At 39.5% G+C, this 19,362-nt stretch overlaps 1 protein-coding gene across 2 annotated transcripts in view; it reads left to right on the forward strand.

Moving 5' to 3' along the window:
- The first annotated feature begins 1,656 nt into the window (after positions 1-1,656).
- LOC124615468 (zinc finger protein 532-like) overlaps positions 1,657-19,362 on the forward strand; it is a 77,370-nt gene continuing 59,664 nt past the window's right edge. For both annotated transcript variants that reach the window (XM_047143380.1, XM_047143379.1), the window contains exon 1: positions 1,657-1,825. The gene's annotated coding sequence lies outside the window, so the exon portion shown is untranslated. The remainder of the gene's footprint in view (positions 1,826-19,362) is intronic.

Consider the following 19,362-nt stretch of genomic DNA (forward strand, 5'->3'; position numbering starts at 1 on the left):
CTTCCGAAATCATGAGATCAATATTTATTTATTTATATTTGATCCAACAATTACTGATTAGAAATATGATAGTTAATTATGTATTATTAGCCTAATAAATACGAGCCCTCTTATCAGTACATAGCATTATTACACAAATAAATAGCCTTCCATGGAAATATATTCTACAATTAACTAAAGAGCCAGATTAAATTATGGTACGAGCTGCGGAAATGAGAATTTCGTGAACTACTACTCGTGCATTGATAAATGGAACAAAGTTTTTATGTACGGTATATCATTTAATCATCCTGTACAATTCACTTTTTCTGAAACATAATTGCAAAAACAGCATTCCATGTTTACTCCTACCAACTTGCACTTCACTCCACCAGAAATGTTTATATTCATCAGAGTAATTTAAAAAAAAAAAATAAAGCTGTGACCAGGCACTTGACTATTTATGTGCTGAAATATAACAGCAGGTAAGATGCATCAAACAAGTGATTCAATTTGGATGGCAAAAGTCATTTTTCATTTACTAAACATTGGTATCAGTGTTATACGCGTCTTCGCTGATAAGAATGCGACGGTTCCGGGAGAAGCATAGCACAGAATACACATCTAGACTGTGCAGAACAGCACTATCAACGCAACTCTATTTTTTCCAACAATGAAAGATGAAGTAACGTCATGTACGTCTCTTATTTCTTAACAGGATGTCTTTGATGCTACAGGCAATGAATGTATTTTGACTTCTTTCTATAACTAGCTGATGAGAGCGCAAATTATCTGTTACCTTGTCGAAATACTTGGCAAATAAAAGTGGAATATCTACATGATATATAACTTTTCTCTAGGTAACATAGTATACTTCTTAAGCTACCACTTCCCAATTTTATTCTATACTACCTATAATTTAAAACAAACAACGCATGTTCAAAGATATACATGAAGCAAATGTCATAGGTTCTATAACCTAGCGTCAGAGACATTAAAAGAATATATATGTCAGAGATAAAATACAACATTTTGAAGACTGTGTGAGGAGATTTCTATTACTAAAAAAAGGGATCCGAACACTCAGTTTTCCGTTTTATGGAGCATTTCTCCTTCTTTAAAAATTTATAACAGGGTGGAAGTCTCTTTCACATGCTAAGTAGAACCATAAGTACATTTCTTGTCCCAAACAACACTGTAGCGTTCTTCTGTTCAAGTTAGCTCAATATTTACGAGGCCTAGAGCAAAAGAAAATGTTGGAAGGTCTTTGTCACTGGACTCTTGAGAGAAAATGGACGTCTTTTGAACTCTTTCCGCAAAAACGTGTAAAAAAACAGTGAGAAGCTAACACTCGTTAACATATCTGCATTGGTTAATATATTGCTGTGTTCTCTCGTTTTATGTGACCGTATCCTAATCGTCATCATCAGTATCACGTAGTATGTAGTAATACATTGGGTTTTACAGCCTCGCCGTTTTCAAAACGATCGTTGTTTACGCTGTGATTTTTAAAAGTATAATTGCATATTTTTTATACTAGAAGACCCACCTACGTTTCAGTAACTCATATCGTACTGTTTTAAAAGTTTTTAGCATGCTACATGTGATGTTCCACACAAGATAGCGAAGCAACGATCAAAAGTTTTGTGGTACACGCTAGATGTCGTTAATGTCGTTCCGTTCGGAAAGACGAAAAGCATTGTGGGACGTACGTGAAATTTATTTCTGTAGGATTTAAAAGTAAATAATATCGTACACACAAGACTCTGAAAACAGTAAATAGCAACTTATTTTACACTGTGAGACGATCTAATTACCTGTGTCTGATACTCGACACTGCGATCTGGTAAGAAGTTCGTTTGATATCTTTGGTATTTTTGCATTACCACGGTTTGTTAAGATATTTACCAATGTTAATGTCATTTTAAAACGTTTTCCATTACTTGTTCATAGTTTTGATGCTTGAAAATTGCTGTTATTGTCCTGTGTGTTTTGTGCATTGTGAGACTACTTGGTATTTTCACAATAATGCTACAGGACATTTTGAAGCACACTAGAGCAGTATTTAAGCTACAAAGAAACTAGACATAACAACTCATTATCTGCATTCTGCTTCAAATATTCCACAATCAACTTCGTTTTTCCCACTGTTTTAAGACACTAGGAGTATAATTTTTGCCCATGTATCAATTTTGCCATTCTAACACAACCAACAATCCAGTGCTTGCAACATCCCTACCATAAAACTAAATACGGATATCAGAAGTATAGTATTCAACATTTTACATTAATTTTCACTTTCAATACATTATAAATGTTTTTTTAATACCAGCATATGTATGATAACATGTCTCCATTGTGGAAATCACTGCAGTTAACACTTGTGTTCCCTACACAACACTGTTGTTAAGGGAAGCTTGTGTATAATAAACCTAGAAACAGTATATCTGAACTGTCACTAGCTATTGATGTCCTTTGGGCAGTTGGGGGAAATAAATACTTGGACGTTTCGCTTCTGAGTAAAAGCAAATAATTTGAACACAATTCTTCATTTCTTTTATTTTCAAAGAATTCTTGGAAATCACACTAGTTAATAAAATTTGCCCACTGAAACACTGTCTGTAATGATGGTGGAACAGATCTGTTGAGTATCTGAACAGTTTTGATAATATAACAGCTTGGGCCTAGTGCAAGGATGTGTGGGGGAACAACTGCCACAGCCTGTTGCCAGTTTGCAAAGTATAAGTAAATTCTTCACGATAAATGAAAATGAAAACTTCAGGAAAACAGACCTATAATCTAGCAGGAAATCAAAGGTGGGAGAAATAAATAAAATATGTTTACCACAAATACTTCTCTGCTCTTGTACATTTAATTTTGTGTGTGTGTGTGTGTGTGTGTGTGTGTTTGTTTCTTTTTGCCACAAGTAGAAGGGGAGAATGAGTTATTTGGAATCTGCATCAAATTGTATATCCATTTCAGTTACAGAAATCGAAAAGAATTTTATATGCTTCAGTACACCATACAATTCAGCTGGTAAATGTTTTACAGTAAGTTCATAAAGTATGAAGTAGTATCTGTTAATATCAGTACAGGAATTAAAAACCTGTGTTTATTAATGTCTTACACATTCTACATCACAAATAAACAGGCTATTCTTACAATTTTGTTAGATAACAACCTGTATAATGAAGTACTTTTTTTCCACACTGCTGGATGACTATTACTCGGTTCAGGAAATGGACTAGACATTAAATTTTTGAAAGCCATGAGACAAAATAAACACCAAAAACTCTGTTGATCATTATAAAGCATTTATCTCTTTATGAGTGAAGTAAGATAGTTGCCAATCCAGTCAGTATTTAAACTCATGCTGCTGAATGTAAAATTCGGTAAGTAGAAAAAGTCTCATAAACATACAGTTGTGTATGTGATGGCATTGTTGGTGTCTCCTCCCCTCTTCCCCCTCTCCCCCTCCCCCCCCCCCCTCACACACACACACACACACACACACACACACACACACACACACACACACACACACACACACCCCTTATAAGAGTTCTTAACCATAACACCTCTTGTATGGTGAAAGACAACACCATATATTCAGTCTAAACACTACTCTAAAGCTAGTGTAATTTGTTTCTTGCAAGACCAGGATCTCCAACTTGAAACAGCTACCTGTAACAGAATGTTTGTTATACAGTTCACTTCCTCAGTCTGCTTCACTATAAAATTCCAGTCTTACAGTACCTTAATTTATAATCAACAGATCCTTTTTAAATTTCTGAATATTCTTTTAACTGCAACCAAATGTTTAATTCTAAGGTCTTTGAAAAATTTGCTCGCAGTATTATAACACAGGCAGTATCTGGCTTGGAAGCTAGAGCTAAATATAAAAGACTTCCCACTACCTCCATATAAGGCACTTCCTTTTAACATATTTCATCATTTTCTATCACTAACAACTTCACACTCTGTTCCAAAGGTGTGGAAACTGGCTTGCAATTATTCATACCAAATTTTTCTAGCATTCTCTTTGTGTACATTGATTGATCAGTAGACAATTCTCCTTCATCGTCACTTCTTATGATCCTCATACCAAGCTATTGTTTCACTTTTCCATGCATATGAAATTCAGATTGAAGTTCTTTCTTGAAACTATTCATTGAACATTCACTTCTTGTCAAAATAAAAATATCATCAACCCATATGGCCAAAATTATAGTTTCTTTTGTGATATATACCAAGGTCAGCTGCAAAATGGCTCATGTTCATCCTTGTTAACGCTTTATGGAAGCGCTGTTTCCAAAGGTAACCGCTTTATTTAAGACCATACATGCTCGTTATGGGATGCCAGATTTTATTCTTTTATTGAGGAGTTTTCTTGGCTCCTCTGGTGGAATCACAAAAATTTCTTGCTTCAGTTTTCCATTGAGATATTTGGTCTTCACATCGATGTGGTGGTTTAATAAATCTTCTTTTATAGCAAGGGACAGGAGATGTCTTAAGGAAACATATTTCACAACAAATGAGAATGTTTCTTTATACTCTGTGCCCTCTATTTCAGAACAGCCTTTAACTACCAAACAAACTTTAAAATTTGATGTTGCGTCTTCAGGGTTTTTAATGCTAAAGACTGATCTCACTCGTAATGGTTTATTTCCTTGTGGTGCATCAACCCACTCGTAAGTATCAGTCTTGGAGAAAGACTGTAATTCCTTTTCTATAGCTTTCTTCCAATTGCATTTAGGCTGGCCAAGGCTTCTTCAACAGTAAGAGGTTCACTGTTGATTTTTTGAGCAGCTATCTTATAAACTGGATACAACTTTAGGTTTTGTTGTACTCCATAAATTTACAACCTCTGCTGCTGGAGTTTCCTATATCTCATTACCCAGTACATCTTCAATAAACATATCTGATTGTTCCTGAACTCCTTCAGGTGCTTTAATTTCTAAGTTTACTGCAGCCTTTGCATGTTCTTGGACATCTTCCTCAGGATATCTACACATACTTTTTCAAAATTTTTCCATTTTCACCAGATTCTAAAAATATCAAATCTTTTCTAGCTATTGCCCTTTTGTTTTTAGAATTTATGAGTCTGTAACATTTGTAATTTGCATAGTATCCAACAACAACAAAATCAGGTTTAGAGTCCTGTTTTCTCCTAATGCTTTTGGGAACTTGTATCATGGCCTTCCAAGCAGACATTCATAGACGATCTAGATTGGGTTCTTTTCCAGTCAAAACTTCATATGGAGTCTTATTTGGAGCAATTTTAGTAAGCAATCTATTATATAGATACACTGCAAGTGATACTGTTTCTACCCAGTAACATTTTTGTAATCCTGCATCCTTTAACATGCTCTTTGCTTTCTCTACAATTGCTGTGTTAGTCCTTTCTGCTATTCTGTTTCAAGCAGAACTATAGCAAATTGTAACTTGATGTCTGATTCCAACTTCACTCAGTTGTTGGCTAAACTGTTGACATATTTTGTACCATTGTCTTATCTGAGAACTTTTATCTTTCTACCAGTCTGTCTTTCAACAACAGTGCGAAAACTGGCAAATACTTTACTCAGTTTGTGCTAGGTTATAAGGAAATAAACGTCAGAATATACTGAGTAACCATTTCCAACTTTAAGAACATCTAATTTATAAATACCCCTTTCTTAATTTGCTGTGGCTATCACACTGCTTCTCTGATCAGTTATTTCTGCACCATTAAAAAAAAAAAAAAAAAACACCTCACTGCTCTTATTCACCATTTCACTCATTAAAAGCAAATTTGTGGCCACATTCTTCAAATAATGTAGGCCTACATCATTTTCTGTAATACCTTGTCATCTCCTTTGACATAGAAACTAAAGTTTGTATTTCATAGCAGTTCACTTGTAATTGAGAACCATCTACTGTTGAAACACCAGTGTGTGTTGTGTGTTTTAGGAGAAACATCACACCATCCATGTTAAAAAATCAATGTTGTTGTTGTTGTGGTCTTCAGTCCTGAGACTCGTTTGATGCAGCTCTCCATGCAAAAAAATCAATGTGTGTTTTAAAAGAAACATCATACCATCCACTGTGGAACTATCAATCTGTGTTTTAGCAGAAACATCATATAAAATTGAGTTGATCTGTGGTAATTTGCATAGATGCACCAGAATCCAGGAACCAGTATGTACTCTTACTTTCAGTTTTATTATAAGAATAACACACAGTAAGTACCTTACCTTCTTTTCGGTGATTGCTTGCCATCATTTCCTGACCTTTTTGAACATGACTTTTTTCTTGTGAACTCTTTTTTTTCTGTGCAGTACGTTACAAAATTTCCATTCTTTGGCATTTATAACATTAAACGTGTTTCTTCTTTTCGTATTTTAAAATACAAAGCCATTTCTCTGTCCTGGATAGAATGTTTTTGTACATTCTTAACCGCTTGTAATACCTAGACTGTTACAGTGTTGCCTGTAATTGGTATCCCTGAACCCTCTAAGTTCACTACTTATAAGGCAGTCCTGCTGGTAACAAGGTACCAATCTGTTCTTCAGTAATGTAGAATCCATAATTTCTCAGACTATTCAAAATGGAAATGATTTTGTTTACCTATACATCAACATACCAGTATTTACATTCATCTAAATGTGTGGTGATTTCCTTTGCCTTTTCTGTATGAATGTAACTTACAAGATGAACTAGAAGAATTAATTTGAATTTTGTTTTACAATCTTTGTTCTGTGGGCTTTAAGGTTCCATGTGTGACATCCCAAAAGTTGTCCAGCTGTAGATAGGCTTCTACTGCAAACTTCCAAAATACATAATTCTCTCAACCCATGAGCTTTTCCATTTGCACAGTTACAACATAATTACTGTAAATCATAAACTTCTCACCAAACAATATTAAGCTTTTCGACATTCACTAATCAGACTTAACTCAATTCGATTATCCTAGGCCCTTAATAAGATGAAGGGGATGGGGATAATCATTGAAATTTTCAATTGTAAAACATTTTTGACACAGCTAGGATATCATCCATGAGGAATAAACTTGTTTGTGGTAGTAGGAGAATTTGTTTTATTATCATTAGCTATTTGTCATCCACTCCACCTAAAGATAAATGGTTCAAATGGCTCTGAGCACTATGGGACTTAACTTTTTAGGTCATTAGTCCCCTAGAACTTGGAACTGCTTTTTCGGCCACCCCGGTCGCCACCTTTCTCTTGACTTTCCTATGCATTGTAAGTTTCAACTGTACACTTGAATACAGCCCCTGGTTGTTTTCTATTATCATTTACTCAACTTCCATTACATCATAGGCTGTCTTTTCTTATACCAGCAAAGAACTTACTTAAAGCTCAGAGACAGAAAGGCCGACCATTACATACCTTCAGGAGCAGAAATTCTAAGTACTGCTGACACACATACATAAAAGCACAAAACTATATATGTCTTCTTATAATTATATTGTTTACTCAATTTGATTTTCCTTTTGACACAAAATCTTGTATTGCCCATCTATTGTGTATTCACATGGTTACATGTCCTCCCCACAAAACATTTCGGTTTCATTACAATCATAATTGCATTGTAGTGTCTGCTACGAAGTTCGCTCCAATAGGCAATGTCATTGTGATCAGTGGTGCAGTGTCATGCATGTGGTCTGTGTTAACAGATGAGCTGCAGCAGTCAAACAGCTTCCACTCCAACTACCAGGGGTGCTGTTTTTGATGTTCTTTTGTATTGTTTATTTTTCACATGTGAATTTTTATACGATTTGTATGTTCCATGTTTATATGTTCCATTCAGAATTAGTCTCTCAATTATACAGTGTTAATGACCATTTTTCTTTTTGCCTCTTCCTGAGTTATAGGCATGTTCAGAACGTTTCACCTGAAAGTTAAATGTTTGGATTTGTGTTCAACTTAGAGAGTAAGTGCTTGTCCAATCTATTTGTCAGACACTGTTTTGTTCCGCGAAACCTCCAGACTCTATTTTCTTCATGCCAAGCAAAGATCATTTAGCTCAAATCCTGTAGTCTTGGCAAATGGTGACCCTGACATAAAGAAGAAGGTTGAGTGACTACTACAGTATTTAAATATCAGGTAAGATTCAGGCATGCCAACAGTGTCTAGACTAGCAGTCAATTTACATCCATCTGGCCAAACAACCCAATTTTATGGTTTGCTCAAGTTGAACCCAGTTTTAGCTATCCAGGGATTATGACTGACTTGACAAAATTCACCCATGTTGTTAGCCAACTCGCCCATCACTAAGCTGCAGAGGTACAAGAAATGATCACTGCACTGCCACACGAAAATTGATATGAAAATCAGAATTAATCTGGAGAGTGGCTGTGCTGTTCAAAACTGGTTCAGACAGGTACTAACACAAGAAGACATCAGTGATCATAAGCTGTTGCAATATCTGCATCATCTCCAGAGGAAATTTGATACAGTTATGCAGTAATGCAGTGACAGTGCCATGTGTCAGTGTGACAGGGGCACCAATCGTCACATGCACGGAATTTGACTCACTGGTAATGGAAGTAGATATGCCATGCACACTGATCAGCATGCTATTGTCCTAGGGTAGTGCTTGGAATGGTACAGGATGTAATCACCAGAGATCCAGTAGCTGATCATCAACAAATGTTGCTTTTTCAAACACATGTCACTTTACATGCTGGAACAACTGTAGGTTCCGCAAACATATGCGTAAATGTACAGCACTGTGTTTGCACCCAAATGCCAGCGGCAGCTGGTGGTAGATGCAACTGACTGCTCAACAAAGTCATGATGCCTGTGTTTTATTGACAGGAGATCTGGTCAGGAATATTTAATAGACACTGGCTCAGGCTAGAGCACCCTGCCAGGAAGTTTAGTCCACCACTGTAGACTGCTGACTGTGTTCTGTTTACCTTTGGTGAACAACTCATCTGTCTATACATATTGAATGCAGTGGATAAAGTTGAATGTGGGACTGTTGCGTCCATTTATGTAGGACCTTACTGTTGCTGACACTGTGGAGCTGATCTCCTGGCACATTACCATCTTTTACCAGATATAGCCAATGCCAAACCGGTTGACAGTATTACCAGGCTGACTGCAGCACACAGATGGTCCATCAGCATCTTGTAGACCAAAGAGATTCTCACCTGATTGTTTGGCCATTGTTAAAGCAGAATTCAGTGTGATCTTTAAAGAAGGCATAATCTGGCCAGCAAGTAGCCTGTGGTCATCTGCACTGCATCTTTTTCTGAAGAAAGGAGAGACCTGGCGCCCATGCAGTGACTGTTGAGCAATCAACACAACAACCATGCGTAATTGGTATCCCATGGCTTTGTTGTATGTCTATAATTATGATCTCCATGTTGCAACGATATTCATTGTTTTAGGCTACACCAAGGCACATACACACATACCTGTGGCAGAAGAGGACATTCTGAAGACAGTGATAATCACTGATATTTGGGTTACAGAACGCTGCACAAACCGGACAGAAGTTTATTGACTCCATTCTATGAGGACTGCCGTATGTGTCGCATACTTGGATGACATACCTTTGTTTTCTGTCACCAGAGAGCAACATCATCGGCATCTACAAGAAGTATTTAAGTAACAAAGGTCACAAAATTCGTGACAACCACTCGCATATTTCTCCCACAAATTGTCACTGTATCAGCATAAGTGGAGTGCATACAACGTGAATTCCTTGCTGTGTGTGAAGTAGTTAAATATTTACATCCACAAATAAAGCAAGGACATTCATGATATATGCAGATCACAAACCAATGATCTACACATTCAAAAGGAATAGCATCAAACATTCCCCCACCAGTTCAATCATCTAGAATTTATAAGGCAATTTAGTGTGGACTTAAAGCACATGCACAACAGGATGGCTGAGAGTTTCAAACATTCACCAACGATACCACATCAGAATTGCAGCTGCAACTCGTCGTCATTCAAAGAGAAGATGCCAGACTATATTCTAACATCTCCTGAGGAGGACCTCATCCTTTTCTTCTGTCAGCTTTCCGACGACAAGCCTTCGACAGTGTCCACAACCTAAGTCACCCTGGAGCCCTTCCCACGTTTCACCTCATGTTACAATGCTTAATGCTTCATTTGGCCATATGTGGAGAGGGATTGCCAAGGGTGGACATGGACATGCCAGGGTGGACGTGGACATGCCTTCAATACCAGACTTGCAAAGTGCCCCATCATGTGCACACACCAATGAGTACTGGAACTTGGTGTTGTGGGACTGCTTTCTCCACTGAACAACCAGCAATATCTCCTTACAATGACTGACCAATTTATGTGCTGGTTGGAGGCAACATCTGTGGACAACATTATCACAGACACCATTGCCTCTGGCTTTACGTCATCTTGGCTAGCTAGGTTTGGCTGGTCACTCCACATAACTACTGATTAAGGCAGGCAGTTTGAATTGGAGTTGTTCACCCAGCTGGCTACATTTTGCATGTGTGTACATCATAAAACTACTATCTACCACCCTGCTAATAATAGCATGGTCAAGAGATAGCACTGTTCCATGGAGGGAGTGCTCAAATGTCATGGTACATTCTGGCCTTCCACCATTCCGATCATTCTCTTGGGCTTAAAAATGATGGATAAACAAGATTTGGACTCTTCAGCTGCAGAAATAGTCTACAGAGAACCACTGCATCTTCCCTAGGAATTTGTCGAGGCCAGCTCACTACAGTTACTAACTCAAGATAAGTTGTAATTTCTTCAACAATTAAGAGACCACTTTGCAAACATACTATCCCCCTCCATTTCCACCTTTACACTGAACTCGTGGAGGATCTTTTCTATATATGAGGGTTGGAACTTAAATAGTGAAAACTGTTTATTCACAACTGATACAGAAGAGTAACATGTTTGCACCTGTTACTGTTCTTCATAGTAGTCACCAGCATTGTGCAGAACCTGTTGCCAGCCATGTGGAAGCCGTAGTATACCGTTATCACAGCCTGTTCTGTTGATGGTGGGAATGGAGCGGTCTACTGCCTGTCGAATCTCTGGAACACTTCTGAAGCGAATGCTATGAATTGGTTCCTTCATCTTCAGAATCAAATCAAAGTCACAAGGACTTAAGTCCAGGGAGTATGGTGGATGGTACAGCACTTCCCAGTCCCATCGACCAAACAGAGTAGCCACAGCTTGTGCTGTATGCGCCCATGCATTGTCATGCAAAATGATGTGTGGCTTGCGCAGAAAGTGTTGCCGCTTCTTTCACAAAGCTGGTCACAGGTGACGCTCCAAAAATGAACAGTAATACTGTGCATTGACGGTCTGCCATGGAGGAACATAATGCATTAGGATAACACCATCACAGTTGTACACGAGAATCACCATAACTTTCACCATACTGGGGCTCTGTGCACTTTCGACTTTCGCAGCGTCCCATAATAACGCCATTCATTGGATTGGCGTTTCAGTTTTGGCTCGTACAATGTGGCCCATCTCTCATCCAGTGTTGCGATATGGTGTAAGAAAGCCTCTCCTTCGTGCTCATAACACTCCAAGTGCGTCTGAGCAGTGTCATAATGCATCCATTTCTGCATTTCCGTCAAGTCATGCGGAACCCATGATGATGCAATTTTTTGCATGCCCAGTGGTTCCTTCAGGATTCGAAGCACAGTCGTATGCACTAATCCAGTATCGTAGATAAGCTCACGAATTGTATGGTGTCAATCACTGTCCACTAATGCGGAAACAGCTTGCACTTCTTCTTCAGAGATGCTAGGGCGACCTGCTCGATGCACGTCTGCCACAGTTTGCCAACCTTCGTTGAAGGCTTTTATCCAATGTGCCACTGTTCTGTATGGCAATGCTGATGCCCGCACATCTCTTGAAGACCTTGATGACACTGTCATGCTGTACGACCTATGGCACATTCAATCTTGTGCCAGCTCTGTTATTCCTGTTTCAAAAACATAGTGACACCGTTAAGTTAGGCCACTCACTCATGAGTGATTGTGTTTCCCTCGACTGTGCCCACGTCGGTGACATGGGGCGGGCAAGTCCGTTTGCTGGAGGTAAGGTAGGTATGTCAATAACGTGTGCTATCAGCGACAATAGTAGATTCCATCGCATAGTGTCTCCACAACAGTGTTGCCACTATTTAAGTTCCAACCTACGTAATAATAAGTCTATGTTGTTTGTAGAATATAAAAAAAATCTAATAGGAGAAATAGCTTCCCTCAGTAAACTACAAAGTAGTTATGTCGTAATTAAAACAGCGTATCCAATCCAACTCTTGAAAAAACTTAAAATCGTCTCTACAGTTGTGATGTTTAGCCATATATCCCAGTCCCAATGCAGTGCTTCAAGTACCAACACTTCAGGTATATGTCTTTCCACCGTACAAACTCTTCATTTTGTGGAGACTTGTTGGCCATCACTTGGAAATTTGTCATGTGAGCAACCACTATTCTGTGTAAGTTTCAGAGAAGATCACCCTCCCTGATCCCTAATGTGTGTGCTGCCTTAATTGAGGAATGTGAAATGCAGGAGCTTAAGGTCTGCAATCACCTCTCAGATTTTGAAACTGAAGGAAAGTGTAATTACTTCTATCCTGTAGTTGCAACACAGCTTGTTCCATTTAGTTTTGTGGTTTTATGTAACATGTTTGTCTTTGTTTCTCCTGTAAGGTATCCTTTGTTAGCAATTATGTGCTCACTTGAGCAGTTCTATTTTTGCCACCATCTCAGTGTCAATTGTTAAATGAAGAAAAGCAGACCTAATTTGTTTGTTCTGGTAACTATGGACTTGAATGGATGCAAAGAGAGGCATGCTTATGTTTTTGTAACAGTTTTGATAAAATAAAAACAGTGAGTCTTAAAATATGTTAATGTGGACTACATTATTCATCAACCTCGCAAATCATTTTATATTTGTATTTTTCAATGAGAAGAAAGAGAGACTATTGACATAAAGCAACCAAAATATTTCTTACATCAGTTACAGTAGCGAAAGTTATATGAGATGGGGAGATAGATCCTCCCCTCTGGTTGTTCCAGTAACACCCATCTTCAGGGACCTGAGCTCACCACACCTGGTGAGAGAAACATCCTCCTCCATTAGCATTATCCAGTAACAAGGCTTCCTTTTGGGAACCTTCTTTCTGGAAATCACAGACCACCTACCTATCACCAGCCAATGGCTGAAGGACGCATGAACTGCCGGTTCCATGGCTGCCTGCTTCTCTTCAATCCCTGCCACCACAGTGGATAAACTCTCACACGAGTACTGACCCTCTAAACTGGTTAAGGAGATACAGAAGAAATCTTGGGTGAAGACTGCTCTGGTGAACCTGGAAGCGCCAAATCCTCCTTCACCATCAAACTCAGAACTTATATTTGCAGATGTTGTTCCATCCCCACAAATGATAGACAATGGTGCCAGGGTGTGACCTGTCCTGCCGGCCCGTCAATGCCCAACCAGGACTCCTTTAATATGATAACAATGAGCTGTAATGAATATTACGGTCACCTGCCAGAAATATAACAATTGATGACCTTATGTTTTGCAGTCTGTGTTGCATTAGCTGATGACTATTCTCCAGCCTTTTGAGATCACCATGCTATCTGTTGGAACCATACTGATCCTAAAGGAGTATCTGGATGGTGGTTCACGAAGGTATTACCAGTGCGAGGATTCCCCTTCACTTAACACTGGAACTAGTGGCAGAGTGAGTGTGAACATCAGCAGTCACCAACATTAATTCACTTACTACATTGAGATGAACACTTTTACCTGACAATTCTCTGCTCTCTTTCTCCTACTTGAGGATTTCAGTGAACACCACCTCATATGGGGGCGGGGGAGGGGGGGGGGGCAGGTTCCTTTGGATAGATCAACTTCTTTCTGATCTCGATCTGCGTCTCCATAACGAAGGTACCTCTGCGCAATTCAGTGCCACCAGTGACACATTTTCAGCTATTGAATTTACGACTTTATCCCTCAGTCTCAAAGCTTCACCACAGTGGTCACTGTATGACGATCTTCATGGCAATGATCACTTTCTGGTGATCCTGTCACATCCTTGTCACTGCCTGTTGGACCATTTGCTATGTTGGGCTCTCTGAAGAGTGAACTGGCAGCTGTATGCCTCTGCCATCACCTTCATGCCCTCTCCATCAGAGTGTATCGACCAGATTGTCAGAGATCTCTCTGACGCAAGCACCTGCACTCCTGGAACTGTTATCCACCTTTTCATAGGTCCCCTCCTCTAATGGCTGATATCGTGATTGACAAAGATATTTCAGCAGCTATTCATGCTATTGAAGGCATTGCAGTGTCTCAAGCAAGATCCTTCACAGTCCGCCCTCATCAGTTTCATGAGGTTCCTCACAAGGGCTCACTACCTAATTAAAAGAAGGAATTCTGGGAGCACTATGTCTTCTGTTTGGCAGCATGAACATCTTTAACCCAGGTCTGAATGAATTCTGTAGTTTTATGGGCCACCAAAGATCAACAGTTGTTCCAAGTTTTGTCCATCATCTCCTTTCTTGCTGATACCTCCCAGGCCATTTGTGACAGTGTTGGTGTCCTCTTTTTGTCCAACTACATTTTCAACACATAATAGACAAGATGAAGATATCCCAATATCCTCCCCCCACTTCCCCTCCTCTGTCATAACCCTGAATTAAATAATGAACATTTTACTAAATGCAACTGCTTCAGGCTTTTGACACATCACACATTATGGGCTCAGGGATTCATTCAGTTCATAATCAGATGATCTAGCATCTGAATGAGATTCACAGACTCAGTCTACTCAGGGTCTACAACTGCATTTGATCAAAGGGTGTTTCCTCTTTGTATTGGAGGGGTAGTGTTATCATCCCAATCCTTTAACCAGTAAAATGTCCACCAACTGCTACTGACTGATTAGCCTCATCAACATGCTCTACAAACTGCTTGGAAGGATGGTAGCCCAACTATTATGCTGGGTTCTTGAATCACAGGGCCTTCTATCCCCATATCAGTATGGTTTTCTGGAGGAACAATCCACAACTGACCATCTGGTTAGGTCAGAGACAGTAGTCTGACAAGCTTTTTCTAAACACTAAAATCTCATTGAAGTCTACATAAGATGTACCAGGTGGTTATAACTAAAATGCAGCTACTCACAGAGGTCCAGTATGGGCTATAATTATCATATGGCAGTGAAACTTAGTAAATATGATAATGCGTAACTGATATACGCTGAAAAAATATTAGTTATAATTTTGGCCACCGGGTGCAAATCTGGTGTTGTGAATGCAAGAAAGACATATAGAAATGTTTTCATATGTAATGGATTAGGAACAGGACATGGGCAGGAAAGGTGAAGCAGTGAGAAAGGCATAATGTTGATTTTATTGTTAACCATTGCTTATACAGTTATTCAGTATGAATACTGGAAGCATCAACAAGATGGTGCATTTGTAAAACTATTTGATCAAGAGCACCAGATTTTCACCTGAATTCCAAAATTGAGACTAATTCTTTTTCCAACATAAATCAGTTCCACATGAATGCGTTAGCATATCTACCAAGTTTCACCGCCATACAATAATTACAGCCCACATTGGACCTCCAGGAGTTTCTGCTCTTCAGTTATAACCACCCAACACCGTGTGCCCCCATCACGCTTTACCGGTGCTTTTAAGGCTCCCTCCCATGTTCTCTTCAACTGTTTTTATCTCTCCAGTTGTTTCAGTTCAGAAATGGTACATCGCTCAGCTCCCCATAAGTCTAAGCAAACTGTGTCCCTAGGGACTCCACTCACCTTTATCACAATCAGTGAGCTAGTGAGTTCTGTTGGACCATTGATTACCCCAGCACTGTATCTTGACAACTGTCGCATTTGGTTTAGCTCCCAACCTGTAGTCTTGCCTGAATACCAGTTCCAAGGAGCTTTTGGAATGGCCTCTTCTTGGCCCCTGTCTAATGGCTTCCAGTTTTCTTCTGTGAAAATGGAGTTATCTATTTCTATCGTTGTATCATATTTAATCCTGACCCAGAAATTTCCTTGGGTACTCAGGCATTTGGATGCTGTGTAGTCCCGATTCTTGGGACTCCTCTTTGATAAAAAGCTGATATGACTGCCCCATATTCATCAGCTTAATACTAGCTGCATTAATAAGCTCAATGCTGTCTGCTTCCTTGCCCACACTTCTTGGCGGATACTGCTACTCTATTCTGTATTTAATAGACCATAATCTTGTCCTGACTGAACAGTGGTTGTCAGGTTTATAAATCAGCAACACCCCTTTGGCTTTGAAATTATTTTTCCAAGATCATCATCATCAAGTAAGACTGGCCACTGCCACTTTCTGGACTTGTCCCATAGACAGTTTCCTTATCGAAGCGAGGATCTTCCTCTTCATTTCCAGTGGTATCAACTCTTGCTCACAATGCCAAGCAACAATTTCCTAATCATCTGACTTGTCAGATTCTACTTTCATACAGATGGGGTTCCCAGTTGATATGAATTTTGAGACACTCTGCACTCGTACTATGTGCTGTCATCTAGTAGAACATGGATAAATACTAATTAAAAATAACATCAGAACTACAGAGCAGTGGAAAGGCATATCTGTGAATGATTGTTTTTCATTTTTGTGGATCACATGGGTGAGTTGATAGAGCGTTAAGTCATCATGTTGGAACTTCAGTCATGTCAAATCCCACTGGTGACAACTTGTTTTAACTGTTTACGCATGAAAATGTTGTAGGGGAGAACATTTTCCTGACATGTAAAAATACTTTTTGGAGTTTGTAGCAATGGTATTTTGGCAGTCTGCTGTCGCTTTGTCAGTTGAAAGTAGCAAGCCTATAGAGTGCATTTGTATAGATAGGTGTAGTGTTCTGTCAGATACATACAACAGAACAGACGCCATTCGTGATGAAGCAGCTAGTGCATTTGTAGTTTCACAGAATAAACATAAAGAATCGGAACAGTAGAACAAAGAAAAAATTGCATAACGTGTGAAAGTAGTTATAGTCCCATATAACAATTTCATTCATAATATAGTAAAAATAGTTGTCATCATTGGGATATGGATCCAGAACCCTTGGTACAATGATCTAATGCTCTACCAACTTCCCCACAGAAGCTATACGTATGTTACTCACAGTTGTGCTTTTCCTGTGCTCCATAGTTCTGGCGTTACTTTTAATTAACATTTACACCCGTTCTGCTGGATGACAACACAAAGTACAAACTAAATCAGAGTTCTGGTTGATACTCTATCCACATACAAAGTTTGGTACCGATCTGAGTGTCTGGTATCTGTAGGGTTGAGTGTCAGTGCATTATAAGTACTTCATAAAATGTATCCAGTGGACCAGTTGGTTCAGCATATCCATGACTCCTTATGGCAGCTCCAACACCATGGCAGGAAGGTGATCTTTTGCTGGGTACCTGGCCACATCAGGTTACAGGGAAATGACATGGCTGTGGAAGCAGGCAAAGCAGCATGTCGGGATGGTGATGTTATCAGTGCCCCATCCCCTTGCACACCGTCATCTCATTTCTCTGACAGATGCATCATGTGTCAGTGGGAGACTGAATGGTTGAAGGCAACAGAAAACAAACTCAAATTGACCCCACAGGCATTGCAGATTTCATGTCAGCCTCACCACTGGGAGGTGGTTCTGCTTACCAGGCTGCGCATTGGACATAGCCCTTTAACACAAAGCTCCATATTCCAGCAGGAGAATTCACCACTCCGTGAGGTTTGACGTGCATCACTTTCAGTTCACCGTATTTTGGCAGTGTGTGTCTTGTATACTGATATCAGGATAGTCCTCAGTCTCGATGGAGATCTGCCCACCATCCTCACTGCTACTGGTCCAGTGTTACAAGAGTGGTGACATTTTGTGAACGGTCAGGCCTAAATTGGCAGGGAAGGGAGGCAGACTTTAATGCATTATAAACTGTTCAGCATGTGGGGACAGCCTTAATCCCTACCTATGAGATTGACATGCTGATTTTCCATCAGGGCACTGATGACCATGATGTTGAATACCTCTCACCTAACACCACCATCATCATCATCATCACCTCTTAAGGAGTATCAGGGTGCTACCATCATCTACACTGATGGCTTTAAAACCATGAATAGGGTGGGAAACCTTTTTGGACATCCTATTGATCAGGAACAGTCTTAGCTCCCATGAACATGTAGTTTTCTTATGGTGAAGCTGACAGCCTCTAAAAGAGCTCCATTTATTATTGAATAGACTTCCCTTAGCTGTGTTTTAATTTGTAGCGGCTGAATGAGCTGTCTCCAGGCTATTGATCAGAGTTACTTTTGTCACCTTGTGATATCTGCTATTTGTGATCTTCTCTCTGACCTTAGTCTTACTACTTGCTCAGTTGCCTTTATCTGGGTCCTAAGTTGTGTAAATACCACAGGAAATGAACTATCCAACTGTCTGGTTGTAGACGTGATTATTCACCTAACATTCACTTTGATGATACCAAGCATGGATTTGCCAGTGCAGATCCAGCCTCTATTTCCTTCTGGAAGGAATCTACCTTCCTTCTCACCTCCATATCAGTCATACCAGGTTTTCTGTAGTATTATCTTATGTAATGACCCACATTGTGATTGTGGAGCCTTATAGACAGTAACTCATGTCCTGGGAGAATGCCCCCTCCTTCAGAGTATCCAAGTCAAGCATGGATTTTTAGATTATTTGCCTCTAATGTTGACAGATGAGATATGGACAGTTGAACTGGTTCTTCATTTTCTCTGAGAAAGTGATTTTTACTCTCTGATTGAATGATTTACGTTGCTTTTGGGGCAGTAGTTGGGGTGTGGTGTATCTCCACCACATCCTTGGGCCAGAGGCCCCTCAACTGTACCTCCTCCACCAGACACCCAGATTATCCCTCTTTCACCCTGTTTTTGATTACTTTTAGATGCAGTTAGTCCCTTTTTTTTCCTTTGCCCACTGATACAGCACTCTGATGAGGGCAAGGTCATAAGGATTCCTTACCTTTAATACTAACTTATGACAAAAAGACAGTTGAATAAGAATCCACTCTCTGTAGGACCCATTCTGACCTTGCAGTGGGTTCTGCTCCCATGTTTAACACATAGACTATAACAGATCGAAGGAGGGACGGCCATGGGAGGGAGACCCCCAACGCATGCTGAGCCCAACCAAATCAGATTTCATTTGTCCCGTTGTTCAACCCTTCAGATGTAAATGTTTACTAAGAGCATGGGTTTCCCTATTTTCTCTCTTCTTCTTCTTCTTCTTCTTCGTCTTCATCTTCTTCTTTTTTCTCATTTTCTTCCACATTTCTCTTCTGATAAGAGTCAAGAGTTGCCTGTCTGACACATTGAG

The sequence above is a fragment of the Schistocerca americana genome, chromosome 5 (assembly GCF_021461395.2).
Source record: "Schistocerca americana isolate TAMUIC-IGC-003095 chromosome 5, iqSchAmer2.1, whole genome shotgun sequence".
Lineage (NCBI taxonomy): Eukaryota > Metazoa > Arthropoda > Insecta > Orthoptera > Acrididae > Schistocerca > Schistocerca americana.